Below are 9,474 nucleotides of genomic sequence, written 5' to 3'. Positions count from 1 at the left end.
TTCGCCGTCGGCAGACCATTTCGTGTCTAGTCTTGCTGATGCATTTCTTGCTCTGGACCAGACTGTTTCGTGATCAGTCGGCCGCTGAGCCATTGCTTCCTTGGACAGGTATTGGCAGACATTCACTAATGTAGCGTCTTCTCGTAGTCTCCGGGTCACGACCTTGGTGCAGTCCTCTCTCGCGATGTTTCTTGTGTCTTGGTCCGGCGTAGTAAGAAGTTTGAAGGCCGAATCAATCACAAACACGTCTGAGTCCTCTGCAGCAAGGGGGATTCCACAGGAGCCTGCCGCTGCGCTGCCATATAGGTAGTCATTTGTAGCTCGGGTCGGGAGATAGAGTGTTGACTTGATTAATTTCCTTAGATGATCATCAAGCTCCTGCCAGTCTCCCTTCCTCAGCTGCCACGTTCTCATGGCGAATACCGTCGTGGGGAATACAAAGGTCTTTAGAGCATCAATCCTTTGCCAGGGCGCCAACTTGCTGGTCAGTATGGCTTCCCCCAGCTTCTTGAATTCGTCAATTGCTGTAGAATTTGGCAGTAGGTGGAATCCTACTGGCCGGCCAAGGAACTTAGTTTCTTCGCCGTTTCTACGGCAGTTGATGTTCGTCTCGCCGATGTTGAAGGTCGTATTTCTCATTCCCCTTGGCTGTCTCCCAGACATATGCATAGAGGAGCATTTTCTGGGGTTTAGAGCCAGTCTCAGGTCCCCACAGGTCGCCGTTGTGACGTCCAGGAGGCTCTGTAGACCTGCTTCAGTTCTGGCCAGCAGTGTGATGTCATCTGCATAGGCCAGGCAGGGGTGTTTGAAGTCAGGATCGGTATCAAGGCCAGTTGCAATGGCCGTTCGTAAGATAGGTTCAATTGCAATATTGAACAAGAGCCCACTGATAGGGCAGCCTTGGCGGACTCCACAGTGCACAGGAATCACGTTCGTTTCACCATCGGCCGTCATGATCCTCGTAGAGTTGTCCCTTGTGATGCTCTGGACGACGTCGATGAAGGCTTGTCCTGCACCCATCCGGCGGAGGGAGGCGTCGATCAGCTCGGTTGGCACTGATCCAAACGCGTTCGTCAGGTCCAGCGACGCAATGTAGACGTCACTGTTTCCTCCTCGTGCTTCGTCAAGGTAGTGCTGGAGGATGAAGTTGTGCTCCAGCACGCCGTCCGTTGGCATAAACCCCTTCTGGGCGTTGCAAAGTGCATTGTTGTGCACGATCCAGCTTCTCAGACGGGCAGCCAAGCACCCTGTGTACAGTTTGTATATGGTACGACACAAGGCGATTGGGCGCCAGTTGGTGATGGCTTCAGGGTCCCCATCTTTCGGGATCAGGATAGTTCGCGATGTTTTCCACGACTGGGGTATTCACTTGTGGTGCAGGCAGATGTTGAATATTGCTGTGAGAACCTTGCACTCTGGGTCGACTTGTTGCCAGTGTCGGTACGTTATTCTGTCGTCACCCGGTGCAGTGTTCTCTGCTTTTGACAATCTAATTTCCACTTCGCCCTCCCTAAACGCAGCCACGTTGAGTTCTGCACGATCGTCTGGCGGTTCAGGGATTGCTTGTAGTGCTTGGGGGTCGTCTAGTGCTGGCCTGGGGGTCGTCTAGTGCTGGCCTGGGCGCCAGCATCTCTGTGAAGTACTTCTCAACGTCCTCGCTCGAGATTTCACATCTTGCACTCTCCCCGGCGGTGATAAGTCGGACTGCTCACCTCCTGTTGTTCCTGTAGAGGCGCTGGATCGATTTACAGTCATTTACATCGATCACTGGGGGTGCTTGCCGTTCCCCGTCAGTCCGAATGCGGAAGCGTGCGTTGTACTACTTCAGTGATTTCTTCAAGGAGGCGGGTGAAGCCCTCCCAGTCAGGGGTCCGGAGGAGGGCTAGTAGGGGGTCGTAAAACACCTCTAGCACCCATTCTTGTGCTGCGTCGTTGGTGTGACGCTGCAGTGGCTCTCCTGGGATCTCATGATCATGGTGGGGCGAAGCATCAACATCTTCATTGTCAGAGTTGTTGGTGCTGGTTGCTGGAGAAGCTGGGTCACCCCCATCGTCATTGTCTGGCTCAGGGGGGTGGTGAGGGCATGTCTGGGAAGGGTATCACCGTCACAACAGGTGAGAGCGGGTGAGCTCTCTGTGGTTGCCTAAGCCGGGGTGGTGACAGGGCCGGTGAGGGTATTGGGCTGTTGGGCGTCGGAGATAAGCTGGCTGGGGCGAATATCAGTGGTGCAGGCGCCTCAGCAGAGCTGGAGATGACAGCAGGGGCCGGGTCGTCAGGGCTGGGTGTTGGTACTTGGCCAGGGTGTCGTCGTCCGTCGTCTGGTGGTGGGTCAGGCTGTCGTTGCACCCTGTCTAGTGCAGGCTGCCTGGCCGCTCGGCGGGCTTCTCTGGTTGCTTGACGGGAGTGCATTTCCCTGTGGCTCATTATGCCAATTTTGGAATTGCACGAGAACCCACAGCCGCGGGCATCGCACTGGAACGACAAGGGGCAGTCGTCCAGGGTCCTAGCAGCCCGAATTTCTCGTAGGCGGGCACAGGTGTGGGTCGTTGGTCGTTTTCGTAGGGTTGAGCTGCAGCCGGCGCATTTGTATATTAATTCTGAAATGCGGAGCCCATGGCCACCCTCCAGGTGTCGTTGCAACGACACACGCTGGCTGGTCCACGCCTGTGATAAGTGGACGTGGGCGCAGGGCGTTTCTGTGCACTTAGTGTCTAGGGAGTGGGAACAAGATGGTGAGGGCTTCCCCTCGTCTCTGCGGCTGCTGGTCAGGGCTAGGTTCGTTGTCGTTGTCGTCGTTCCCCCTGAGGGCTGGTGGCGCCCCTTGAGGGGCCTCTGGGGTGTTGTCGTTTCCTGCTGGGGCTGATGAGGCCGATGAGGCCTGGGAGCGACTGTCGTCATCACTGCTGGTGCCAGTCTCTTGCTATATGGCGGAAGACGAATCTCTGGTTCCTCTGCCTGTGAATGTTAACGTCGTCCCAGAAGTCAACGTCGTTGTCTGCATTTGTGTTAGAAGCAGTATTGTCGCTGGTCCGACCCCCAAAATAGTCTCCTGAACCGTGACTGGCCGGGCGTCGTCGCTGGGGTCGGCCGAGTAGGGGATGTGTTGGTATTGCCAGGGCCAGCCCTTAAGGGCTCATTGTAGGCACCAGCCCTTAAGGGCTCGTTGAGGGAGCCAGCCCCAGGGCTAGTGTCGCTGAAGCCGACCCCCGGGTTTGCGTCGCTGGTGCCGACCCCCGGGCTTGCGTCGCTGGTGCCGACCCCCAGTTCCATGTCGCCAGCCAACCCTGGTGTGAGCTGGATCTCAAGTGGGAAGCACCGGCGCCTATCCCATGGGCTGACATGCTTTCGTCACTGAAGCCGACCCAGATGCAAAACTATAGAACGGCTTCCTGGGTGGAGTCGTCCTCGATGTCATCATGTTGGTGTCGTCCTCGGGGCTGGTAGCGTCATGGGTCAGCCTCCCAGTGGTGTCCTCCTGGTTGGTGCCACTCGGGTCGACCCCACCCAGGGCCAGCCTTCCAAGACTGACCTCAGAGCGGGGGAGTAAGGTCCTCCTCGAGGCCGCCTCGCCAAGGGCGACCCCGGTATCGTCGTCGCGGTATCGTCGTGGGTCAGCCTCACAGCGCTGACCCCCTTGTCCTCATCTCGGGTGTCGACCCCACCCGGAGCCAGCTCACAGGACTGACCCCAGGTGGGGGAGTTTGGTCCTCCTCGAGGCCGCCTCGCCAAGGGCGACCTCGGCACAGCCGTCGTCATTAGAAGCGTCATCCTTGTCTCGAGCGTCGACCCCACCCTGAGCCAGCCTCACAGAACTGACCCCAAAGTGGGGGAGTGAGGTCCTCCTCGAGGCCGCCTCGCCAAGGGCGACCCCGGTGGTGCTAGTGGAGTCATAGGGTGGCCTTATATTCACACCCCACCTCGTGCGTCGACCCCACCCTGAGCCAGCCTCACAGGACTGACCCCAAAGTGGGGGAGTATGGTCCTCCTCGAGGCCGCCTCGCCAAGGGCGACCCCGGTGTTGTCTGTAGAGTCACAGGCTGGTCTCACAGTGCTGACCGTCCCGTTCCCATCTCTGGCGTCGACCCCACCCGGGCCAGCCTCACAGGACTGACCCCAGGGGGGGAGTATGGTCCTCCTCGAGGCCGCCTCGCCAAGGGCGACCCCGGTGTTGTCGGCAGCGTCACGGGCCATCCTTACAGTGTCGACCTCCATGGCTCTACCTCTCGTGTCGACCCCACCCTGGGCCAGTCTCACAGGACTGACCCCAGGGCGGGAGTATGGTCCTCCTCGAGGCCGCCTCGCCAAGGGCGACCCCGGTGTTGTCGGCAGCATTACGGGCCAGCCTCGAGGTTTCCACCTCTCGCGTCGACCTTACCCTGAGCCAGCCTCACAGGACTGACCCCAGGGGGGAGTAGGTCCTCCTCGAGGCTGCCTCGCCAAGGGCGACCTCGGTGTTGTCTACAGGATGGGCCAGCCTCACATCGTTGACCCCCGCGTTTCTGCTCCCAGCGTCGACCCCACCCCGAGCCAGCCTCCCAAGACTGACCCCAGAGTGGGGGAGTATGGTCCTCCTTGAGGCCGCCTCGCCAAGGGCGACCTCATGACCAGCGGTCGTCGTCATCCACGTGGTCGATTCGTCTAAGTCGATCACCAGACAGTCGTCACTGGAGTCGTCCCTGGAATCGTCATCTTCCACTTTCACATCGATGGGGTCAGGGCAGGCAGTCGTCTTCGAGTCGTGGTCCATCTTGAGCACTGAGGCCGACTCACCAAGGTCGACCTCGGGTCCCACCGTCGTCGCTGGTCCATCTTTCAGGCGGCCAGTGTGGTGTCAGTACTGTGGGTTGTGTTTGTGGGCAGCGACCTGGGTTGCCGCCTGCAGGGTTTGGTCCTCCTCCACCCATGGGACCGTCAGCCTTGAAGGCCGTCGCGGATCCATCACAAGTGATAGAAGCACGAGGCCGTGACTGGGACAGAGACAGACATTGACTATGTTGCCCCATTAACTCCGAAAAACGGGCGTGCGGACGACAACACAATCAATGTGAACATAGTCTATGTTCATCCTCCAGCACCTGGCTCAAGGCACAGATGTGGAGGAAAACAGAGTCTATGGTCTCTCCTTCAGGCGACTGGCCCCGGACAAGCCAGCCCCTGAAGGTCGACGGCAATCACGGGGGACTTGCCGTCTTGCCAGCCACTATGTAAAGTTTGAGGAGCTTGCTCCCCCCTTTACCAGTGATCGGTTCTGGGCTAACTCCCAAATCCGCCACTAGATGGCTGGACGGTCGGTGTTGGTGGAAGCGCGCTCGCTGATTGGACCGGCCCTTTAACTCCATACCCGGAGGGGAAGTTCGTGCGGACAACGACACAATCTATGCAAGCATAAATTGAGTTTCCCTCCGAGCTCCTTGAGCCTTGTACAAGGCAGAAGCTCAGAGAGAAACGCAATTTAATGCGTTTCCCACCAAAAGACTGGCCCCGGACAAGCCAGTCGGTGGAGGTGGACAGCAAGCCGTGAGGCTTGCTGTCTCACCGGTGGAGGCGGATGGGCGATGCGGCGACCCAATTCCTTCCCCCTACAGGTAGTTTTAAGACTACCAGGATCGCTAAAGTGTAGATTATACTATCCCTTTAACCCCTTGCGGACGTGCGGACGATAGTACAGTACTACACTTTGATCTTAGCCAAAAGGCCGAGAAGCGATAGGATGCATGGTTGCTCTGCAACACCAGGCAACAATTGCGGCTAGAAACCACGTAGCGAGTTTCAATTGCAAAAGGGCATGTGATTATCGTTGAGTAATATTCGAATTCAAGCATACATATAAACGCCATGCAGTAAAGGCTTTAACCATTTCTTACCTGATCAATGAATTTATATATATATGCAAATTCATGATATTACATGGTTTCATTCATGAGTAGTGAATATGTAACTGGCGGCAAAGTGGTAAACAGACTCGCGTGGCGTTTCACGAATTCGCTCCTGGCCAGGGAGTATAGCGCTTAACTCTAATACATAAACCTCCATTTGTCATGTGTCTTAAGGTAGCTACAGCTTTTGAAAAGTACAATAACGAATTAAAAGTGCAAGGGGCCTGTTACGCCAACGCTCGTCAAAAAATATAAATAGGAGACGTTCTCTCTCTGATACCATAACAGAAAACGAACAGCACTATTACGCGCCAACTATTCCATTTTTGTATATATATCACGACTTTTTCACATCTAACACTTTGCTTGATACATCGTTTTCATAAACCGGAGACGAGGCGAAGCGAGGCAGGGCTGGGTGGCGAGAGGCTAGAGGCTAGAGGCTAGAGGCTAGAGGCTAGAGGCGAGAGGCGAGAGGCGAGAGGCGAGAGGCGAGAGACGAGAGACGAGAGACGAGAGACGAGAGACGAGAGACGAGAGACTAGAGACTAGAGACTAGAGACGAGAGACGAGAGACGAGAGACTAGAGACTAGAGACTAGAGACTAGAGACTAGAGACTAGAGACGAGAGACGAGAGACGAGAGACGAGAGACGTGACGTGACGCCATGCCATGCCATGCCATGCCATGCCATTCAATGCCTTGTGATTCAATACCATGCAGTTCAATGCGATGCGATGCAATTCACATGCGATTCGATGCCATGCGAGGCGAGGCGATGCATCATCTAACATAATGTGATTCCCTGGAAAACGACTCTGTTGTTGAATGAACAACAAAGTTAAGATATAAGAAGATGTAAGTAATTCGAGAAGTCTGAGTACTGTAGGTACTATAGCAAATTCATTGCTTAATATATGTGAATGTGTAAGGAATCCATCCATCGCTTTTACCGAGTATACAAATACTCGCTCATTGTTGGTGTTTAGGGAGGTAAATGAAGTATTGCAAAGCTAATTACGAAACTAGCTTTCACAATGACACATTTGGTGGTTGGTCGCTTTGCAAATTATAGTAGATTCTATATCAATTTTATTCGTTATTTTACGTGAATGAATGAATGAATGAATGAATGAATGAATGAATGAATGTGTGCCTGCTTACATTGCCTAAATAAAATATGTAAATATACAGACGGTGGTGGCGTTTAGAGAGGTGAATGAATCATTTGAAATCTAATTAGGAAACAAGCATTCAAATGGAGAGGGGCGAGAGTGCAGGTGCGCTTGAACTTGGGTGGGTTCTGGGTTTCTTTGACGTATATATTATAGGTGAATGCGTGCATCGAATGCTCGATTGAAGTATATAAATACACATTGTTAGTGTGTATTGAGGTAAATGATGGATTGTAAAGCTAATCAAGACACTAGAATTCACTTTGAGGCTAGTGGCCGACTGGCAAGCGTGGAAGTGGCAAACGATCGTTGAGTTGCCGTGTAAGAGCACACCAAAGCAACACCTCCCTCCCTCCATCTCAACTCGAATTTCGTCTTTATTACGCATTGGTACAGTGCAGCAATGGTAAATTAAATAGATAAACGTCTAATCTTGATGTGTGTGTGAATATAATTTCGCCGTCAAAGCCGACTAAGGAATTCCGAGTGATATACACACCACTCCACCCTCACTCACAAGGGAGAGTGAGTAAGTAATTTCGTAAAAAAAAGAGAAGAGCATGCCAACAATGGGTAACTATTATAGTTAGGTTCTCGATCATAGTAAACCCGTTGATTTAGAGTTGATTTGCACAATGACTACGTCATATTAGATGCCATTTAAATACCAAATCCAGTTCTCCACTAAATGCAGACACAAGTCTAACACTATTCAACCCATCTCTACCAGCCTTTTCATAACAAACCACTAAGCTACCTAAACCAGTTTCCACACTTATATAAATAGAGAAAAACTTCACCCTATATAACCTATCTCAGAAAACAAACAAAATCAATTAAAATTGCACTAACTGGCAACCCCCCATTCATAAAATCAACTTCTTTCCTTCCACACCAACCATCGTATTTCTTTGCTCGCACATAATCTTTAATCTAAAGTTATTAAATGATATTACTCACCTCACTCTCCTTCTTTCTCCTTCTTTCTCCTTCCTTCCTTCCTTCCTTCCTTCCTTCCTTCCTTCCTTCCTTCCTTTTCCTTCCTTCCTTCCTTCTCTCTAACTCGTTGCAGTTGTTCAGCTTCGACCCATCAAACCCGGACTCGACTGACTCACTTCTGCTGCTCGTTCCAAGGCTTTTTCCTCATACGATGTTGGCTGGTGTGAAGTAATTACTGCAATTCAAATTAACACGATTCATTAATGTACATAACCAATTAACATCATCGTCTCCTACTTGATTTTGACTAGTTGATAGGGTTGTTTTTGGTCTCCCCGAAGGGAGTGGACCGATCCCAGAGGTACTGCAATACCGGGCCGATCCGCGGCAAAGGTGGAGCAAGCTCCTAGCACTTGCCATGTTGCAAAAATCAGTTTAATATCGAGGATCCCACATGGGGATCGTATCAGATATTAAGCTGATAAGAACAGATTATTTGTTTATTGAATAATGTTACAGGAGTTGTACATAATGCCTTGTGACAATTCCCACAGAGGGCTGCATATGGAAATTTTACAATGGAACTCATAATAATGCAAATTCCTGAAACAAACAGCATAGACATATTCTGAAAGAAATGGCATGGTCCTGCAAGAGATAGCACAAATAAATGGAAATCAATACTGCCGGGCGCCGGTCACGTGTTCGATGTAGATCATCCTCGACCATCGAATCGTATCGGTGACGCAGAGCTTCCTGAAGAGCTTCTGGTACTTCTTGGAGGCGAGCCTGTTCATCAACTTGTCATTCCTCGGATCGTACGAGCCTAGTGAGCCCATGACGAAGGCGTGGACAGTAACCTGCTTGTAGGTCCGTCTCAGCGCAGCTGCAATCGGCGCATATTTCTGCTCCTTTCGCAGCCTGGCTTCATCCAGGGAGGCTTCGCCGTTCTCGAAGGGGCACGTCACGTCGACGAGGAGGACTTCTCCATTCTTCTCGAGGACGATGTCCGGCCGTAGGTTGCTGTCGATGCCAGGGATCTGCTGATTCGCCGTGATGACCTTCCAGAATCGTCCTTCAGCAGCTTTCACGATCCGTTGAACTAGTGCATTGTGGCGCTTGTTCATGGGGTTGGACAGCCTCATGCAGTGGTTAAGAACATGTGGTAGAGTCTCGTTTGGGTTCCTGCAACGCCTGCAACGTTTGTCAGAGTTAACATTGAAGCGCCTTGCTCCATTGAGGGGGAGGAGATTATGCCTAGCCCTGTGGATGAACCTCCAGTCTGCGAAGGTAGTGAATGCTCCGTCGTAGATGAAGGAGGACGAGGCTCGGACTTTTGCGACTTGCTTCATCACTTTTCCTTGGTCCGGCTTGTCCTGCAGGCGTTCGTCTCTGAGTCCACGATGGTGATTGCGGATGTTCCTTGCCACGAGTCTTCTCTCCTTCTTTGTCATGGTCCGTTCCCCGCATGTTAGTGCTAACTC

General features: G+C 52.6%; 1 non-coding gene across 1 annotated transcript; it reads right to left on the bottom strand.

Moving 5' to 3' along the window:
• Positions 1 to 8,329: 8,329 nt before the first annotated feature.
• Positions 8,330 to 8,513, bottom strand: LOC138362677 (U2 spliceosomal RNA). The gene has a single exon (XR_011227864.1). It is a non-coding gene; the product is annotated as a U2 spliceosomal RNA (small nuclear RNA).
• Positions 8,514 to 9,474: the final 961 nt, after the last annotated feature.

Source organism: Procambarus clarkii, unplaced genomic scaffold (genome assembly GCF_040958095.1).
Source record: "Procambarus clarkii isolate CNS0578487 unplaced genomic scaffold, FALCON_Pclarkii_2.0 HiC_scaffold_2345, whole genome shotgun sequence".
In the NCBI taxonomy this organism is placed as follows: Eukaryota; Metazoa; Arthropoda; class Malacostraca; order Decapoda; family Cambaridae; genus Procambarus; species Procambarus clarkii.
The sequence above is the reverse complement of the archived record's forward strand: the minus strand, read 5'-3'. Positions and strand labels throughout refer to the sequence as shown.